Raw genomic sequence first — 6,977 nt, forward strand, 5'->3', positions numbered from 1 at the left:
TCACACATTCAAATAATTCATTGAATTAATTATGACAAGCGATGAGTTCATTTACGATCAATGTTGATGACAAATACATTATCGCTTTTGGCTCCACGTGATTACGAGTATTATCAATGGATGCGGTAGCCAAAGCTATGGCAGGCTTACGTGTATCTAACAGTTCCGGCTAAATATACATTTGTACTAGATGATAACAAAACAATTGAGAGAGAGAGAGAAGGAGAGAGTTGTTCTCTATTAAAAAACTTTTTTCTAAATAAATTAACTTTTTATCTTAAATTGATTCAAAAATATTGAAAAATTTAAGTTGCTGAATACGTAATACATTTGCAGCTTTAGAGAGAGAGAGAGAGAAACTCAAAAAGAGAGAGATATATAAGTAACATTAAACGATCTGCAACATGTTCATACAAATTTCTCTCATTCATAGAAATATACGGACAGACGGCAACTTGGATTCTCAACTTGATCAATTTTATATGTGTATATTTAATAACATTTTTATAAAGCCCATATCAATAATATGCATTCCCTTAAACTGAATAAATAAAATGGCATGCACTTAAAAATGTTGTTTTTAGGCATTCTTCCTCAATTTTTTTCTAATATTCTTAAAAAATAGTTTAAAAAATTTTTCTGTGTAGCGCTAACATAACGGATATATAAATTTCTATATTAAAAAAAATTTTTAATATCACGATTTTAAACGCTTTTATGCAATCTTGGAATTTATAAAATGTTATTTATATATTAAATTTTATTGTTTGATACCTGTTTGCTTGTTGTCAAAATGTGCAGACACAATTTAAATTTCCAAATAAATTGTTGGGCCCTTGAATTTCAATATTTTCCAATGTTAGTTTGAACTCTTTTTAAAAAAGTGTTTTTGTTTATTTTTTCAAAACAATTTTTCGCAGCTCGCTTAAGTTCACGATCGAAAAAAAAAAACTAAAACCGATTTGGAATAGTAATTTTTGAATTACATTAACAATAGCAATAACAGGAAAAAAATTAACAAAAAATCAAGAGCAACAACAACAACGAAGAACAACACGGAAATTACGATAATCGCTGAAATTGTTGTCTGAATTCGAGGTTCTGATTTATTAGTTTGGCCAGTTGTTGTACGTTGCGTTGCGACACTGTGGAATCAGCAGCAGCTAACAACACGCTGCTTCAAGTTCCCGGGAAAAACTAAACTGTTGTTACACTTGATGCATGCCTTCTACCAGCAACAGCAGCAGCAGCAGCAGCAGCAGCAGCAACAGCAACAGCAATAGCAGTAACAGCACCAACAGCAGTAACAGCAGCAGCAACAGCAGCAACAGTGGCAGCAGCGCGACGACGACACGCCGCACGATTGCCAGCTACATGGGAATCCGAAGCACGAAAAGGTGCGCAAAGGGCAGGGGCTGGAGTGTCAGCGCCACAAGTGCATGCCCCATGCCTCCAGCCGACAAAAAAAAAATATATATATATTAATAACAAAAAAGTGGCAGAGAAACCAAATTCAAATGGCAGCTGGCAGCTGGCAGCAGAAGACGCGTCGACCGACAGCTGTGACCAACCAGGCTGGGGAAATGTGCGACCGAGAAAGCTTTTTGCACGGCGTCAACGCTGACGTCGACGTCGACGCTGCTGAATACTCACTCAGCGAGCAACAGCAGCAGCAGCATAAAAGTAGGCAAAGCTTTTCTGCTTTTGCCAAAGCTTTCTGTGTGTGCGTGCAGATGCAACAGCTTCTCAATACTATTTTCACACTTACCCAAATCGAGAGTTGGCTCAGAAGTAACAGCAGTATAATCAGTTAACATAATCATTTACAAAATATAACAAAATCACTGTTGCTTAAAATATTGCAGAAAATTGCTGTATATATATTTCTTTAAGCTCTCAAAATGGAAACCTCATTTTATTTTGCTTAATGTTCGTTTCTGTTATTTTGCTAGAAAAAGTTCGAATTTCAATATCAGATTAAACCAACTTAAGTGAAGACAGCCTCAATGAAAGCAGCCAAAAGGAAAGATTTTAATACAAATCTCTCTCTAATTTATTCTGAAGTAAATTTATAGCCTATTTCCACGACAGCACATTTGGCTCATTCCACGCCATTTTCATCATTTGGCCGAAATGTCTTCATTTCAGTACAAAATCCGAATGATCATTTTGGCTCATTCATAATGAATGAGCCGATTTTTTGTCATTCGACCCTGTGAATTTCAGTATTTTTTATCGAACACGCGATGTTTATCGATAAGCACGTAAAAAAAAAGCAATTATCACCTTAACCAGCTGTTTTCATCAATAAAATCGGTAGGCAGTAAATTTTCGCCAATTATAATATCATAATAAATAATAAAATGTTGTTATTGTCTGCTTTTTATAATTTGTGCACAGAAGCCGAACAGCTGCTTTGCTTTAAGTGTCTTAACAGTTTCACATTTGGTCGTGGAAAGCCAAATATGAGGCATATTCAAATGTGAGCAAATGTGGCAAATGTGAGTGGTCGTGGAAATAGCCTATTAGTTATATAGTTTATCTGTAAATCTAAACTATGATAGGCTGATTTTAGTATAAAGCGAATATGTCAAACAGAATTATACAGACTAACACAATTAATTGTTCCCTGTCCGCAAAACTCACACAAGTCTTTTACTTTTAAGAAAGAAAGTAAGAATTAGCAAATTTATTCTACTTATCAGTATATGTTATTCTGTTAGTTACTAATGCAACTGCCCTCGTCAATTGTTATACACGTTATAAGCACTTTGACACACATATGAATAAGGTTAGGGAGGCGGTGCAAATGTGCTTCTATAGAAATTAGAAATTATGACGCTGAATGTTGAAAGACTTTAATCCCTCTTTTGTCGCTTTCAATGCATTTGAAAATCAGTTAAGACTTCAATTATTTTCAATATGTTTTTTTTCAAGAAAATTGAAGTACACTTCAATTTAAACCTCGTAGAACTTGTTGCAATTAAAACATTCTTAGTTTGCTTGAAATCTACAAATTGGTTATGTTACTATGGTTGTGTGAAGTTTTAAGTTTAAAGAGGTCAAGTATTTTCAGGGAATGTCTAATGAAACCCAATGTTAATGAGGTACCTGAACACGCATGCAAGCCAAAAACAAGAACAAATTCTTGGTAATATGGTCAAGGTTGCAACTGTATGCTTGCGCAAGGAAGATGTGTCCATAGTGCAACCTGTGTTGCAAGATGGTTTTCTGGGTACGGCTGGAGGGATGGGATGCTGTGCGGTTGTAGGGTTGTAGGATAGTTGACTGAGTTCGTAAGTGCTATTGTGACACGCCTGGTTGGTTGGTTTACAGCCACGTTCATTACAGTTTATAATTGCAATGCCATAAATCTTTTTAATTAGCTGATAAACAGGTCGTATACGCGATTAGGTTGCACTCAACATATTCTGTTAGCACTTGCTGTTGTTGTTGTTGTTGTTCTTATTGCTACAGCTGCTGCTACAGCCATATTTGTCTAGACTGTTGGAAATAGTCTGACATAATGCGCTTATCGCTGTGGCACGTTCATTAAATGGTATTCAAAGTGCACGGCCAGCATTTTGCGGTCTGCCTCGATAATTACGACGCCTGCAATTTTACAATGTTGCTGCTTGTATATTTAAACAGCAGCAGCAACAGTTGCAGCTGCAACCGCAACAATAACTGTTGTGAGCTGATCCTGGGAATGTGGTTTTTGTGCAAAGAATAAATTAGAAGAAATATAAATTGCGTCTGTTCTGCTTCTTTTTTATTTTGCGAGTAATGATGAAATTCAAGAGTGTATAAAACTATCGCTTCACAAGACTGTGTTGTAAGGAACTTTAATAGAACTTATCGATAAATCGATTACGATCATAAGTGCACTGATCTGTATTTTAATAATAACAACTGCACCTTTTTACGTGTGTAATTTCTTTCTTTCTTTACAAATGCTTTGTACATAAAACACTTAATGCTCCTGGACAACCTCTCGTATACGCAATATACTGCATAAGTTACTTACTTTAAGGACTTGCAGATACCCTATAAAGTCTAGCCAGGAATATGCATTCACTTTACTGTAAGTTGTTTCGTAACTAGAGTTTGAATAAAGGAAGATATCCTCTACTTACTTATTTAATGCCAGTTACACCAATAATAAATAAATAAAATACAATTTATGTATAAATTCACAAAAGCTTTATTATAACTTAAAAATAAAAATGTGTTTTACATGTAAGAAAAATTTTCCATTTAAAGCTGTAAAGTTTTTTGTCTAGAGACTGAATTTAAAAATGATACTCTAAACTTATTTATTTATAGTCATTATAGTTCCAATAAATATTTGGAAATATTCCGAATATCAAGTTTAATAGCCAATTCATATATAGGTTTAATTATAAATGCACTTTAAAGAGTTGAGGGGAAAGGAAAATAGAGAAAATGCATCAGCATATAAATTAACACAATATGCGATAATTAATAGCTACAATACAATAAATTCACATTAAATTTACCACAATTGCAAACTTGCCACTAAAATGAAATAACATTGACAGCAATATCTTTTATAAAAAAAAAAAAACAACATGGGCAATGTCAAATGTCAGGATAAAGCAAATTGATTGTTGTTGCCTTCAGTTGGGATAACTGATAGCAACGGTCAGGTGTCAATTGCTGCAAACTGTTAACTGCAACTGACATTTGCAACAGGCTGAGGTGTCGCAAATTCGCGTTGGGGCACGTGCCGCCTAACGGGCAAACAGGTAAATTAAGTATCGATCTTGGGCGAGGGTACAGTTTAACCCATCAGCAACAACGACAAGAGCAGCAACAACACTAACAGCAACAGCAGTAAAGACTTGAATGAACGACTAAGTCATACCGTACATTAATTTGTTGAGTGATGTAAAGTAATACTGATTTGTATTTCATCCCATGCTTCGGTTTTTCTACCCTGTAAATGTATAAAATGGGCAATATTGCCAGCAACTACATCAGTAACATAGATTTTTATGAAGGTTGTTTCCAAGAGAATGTTTGAAAAAAGCTTAAAATATTTCTTCTTTATTTCTGCATCAATTTGAGTTGAGTTATTTTACATATTTATCCTATTAATGGCTAGAAAAGGCAATATTGCTATCAATTACAGCAGCAACATATGCAATTGAGTTGTATTAACTTTGAATAATACATGATTTATTAAGTAGTTTGTATACCCTGTAAGTGTGTAAATAAATGTTGATATACTTGGCGTTTTTCTCATTACAGGGTATAAATATTAATAAAATATCTTTGTAGACACATGAGACATGGGGACAAACCAAAAGCCGCCAGTCAAACAAAAAGTACAACAAGTTGCTATCAAAAACGAGGAAGATGGGCAATGAGTGTGTGTGCGTGTGTGTGCGTGTGTGTGGGACTTTTTGTTTTCTTTGGTGTGCCACTAAAATTTCAATTAATACTTATGTATGTATACTTATGTATGCATGTAAAAGAGAAGATGGAGACAAAGTCAAGAGCAACTAAAAAAAACGCAACAACAACAAACAACAGAGTAGCCACATCAACAACAACAACATAATACACGTAAAGCCGTTGACATTTGAAAACAATAACAACAAGTTTTTGATGTTCTTGTAAGCATTTGAAAGTTTTCAATTAGAGATGACTTCGTGAGTTGTTCACTGTGATTTATAAGAATGTCAAAATGTGAAATCTATGAAACTTAACAAATATTAATTTAGTGACATCTTAAGCAAACCAATTTTAACTTAAGCTGAACAAAGTGTTTCTTAAAATATTCGAAGTTAACTTTCTTTAATATAATCTTACTAAATAGAACCGAAATAAATTCTTATACTAAATTACTAATTACTTAAAGACTTGAGTTTAAATAGCGATAGCCTCTGCTGTCTGAAAAATATTTTGAAACTTTTCGAAAAAATTCAATGATAAAAGAATTTGAGGCGCTAAAGAAAATCACAAAAAACAAGGATAATCTAAAAGGAATCTTTTTGATTCACGAGAATCGGCTGAATCTTTTGTTGCAGCAAGTGGCAAGTGTTGTTCGTGAGTTCGAATACTTAATCACAGAAGGGAGCAACACTAATTTTTGTTAGAGGGGTAAGAGTAGGAAACATTGGGGGCGGGGGTCAAGTTGTCCTTTGGGACAAACCGGAAATTGTGAACCACACGACAGCACGAAACAAAAACAAAAGCACAAGTATGTAGAAAACAGAAAAAAAGGTCAAGCAAACGTGGTAACTGTTGTTGTTTAAGTTAATTTGAGCAACAATAAAATAAATTGCTCAACGTTGTTGCCAAAAATTTTGATTTGGGTTGCCTTTTTGGCCAAAAGCATGACCAAAAGGACCAAAGGACCAAAGGACGACGCTGTAGGTGGCGATTAAAGGTCACGTTGCTTAAGTGTTCAGTTCACAGTCAAAGCATCTATCAACTGGCTGACACATGTGTGTGTGTGTGTGTGTGTGTTGAAAGTGTGTATGAGTGGGGGGAGGGGGGGGGGAATAGAATAAGGTTAACCCTTACAACGAGGGGTATGGCAACCATTTTCCTGCCTCGCCTTGACTAGAAAAGCCACAGAACACCATAAAACCCAGTTATGTATAAAAGTATCTATTAATAAGTATGTGTGTGTGTGTGTCTGATGTGTGTGTGTGAAATTAAACATGCATGTCGGCAATGTATGTATGCGTATTTGGAGTTGAAAGAGTTATTATGTGCTCATAAATATATAAGGAGCCCCAAGAAGCTCAACACAATAAGATGGAGCAGCAACCACAACAACAGTAACAACAACAATGCTAATAGCAACAACAAACCTAAGTAGAACACAATTTTCGAAACGCTTCGATTTTTGCAATTTGAAAAATTTTGTCGAACTTGGCATATGCAAAAAGTCAAGTCAAGACTGAAAACACTAATTAACTGCTGTTGTTGCTGCCACAGTT

General features: G+C 34.9%; 1 protein-coding gene across 1 annotated transcript in view; it reads right to left on the reverse strand.

Moving 5' to 3' along the window:
- Positions 1–887, reverse strand: part of LOC117794061 (ras-related protein Rap-2b) — a 44,199-nt gene extending 43,312 nt beyond the window's left edge. The window contains exon 1 of the mRNA XM_034634523.1: positions 775–887. The gene's annotated coding sequence lies outside the window, so the exon portion shown is untranslated. The remainder of the gene's footprint in view (positions 1–774) is intronic.
- Between the last annotated feature and the right edge of the window lie 6,090 nt (positions 888–6,977).

The sequence above is a fragment of the Drosophila innubila genome, chromosome X (genome assembly GCF_004354385.1).
Source record: "Drosophila innubila isolate TH190305 chromosome X, UK_Dinn_1.0, whole genome shotgun sequence".
In the NCBI taxonomy this organism is placed as follows: domain Eukaryota; kingdom Metazoa; phylum Arthropoda; class Insecta; order Diptera; family Drosophilidae; genus Drosophila; species Drosophila innubila.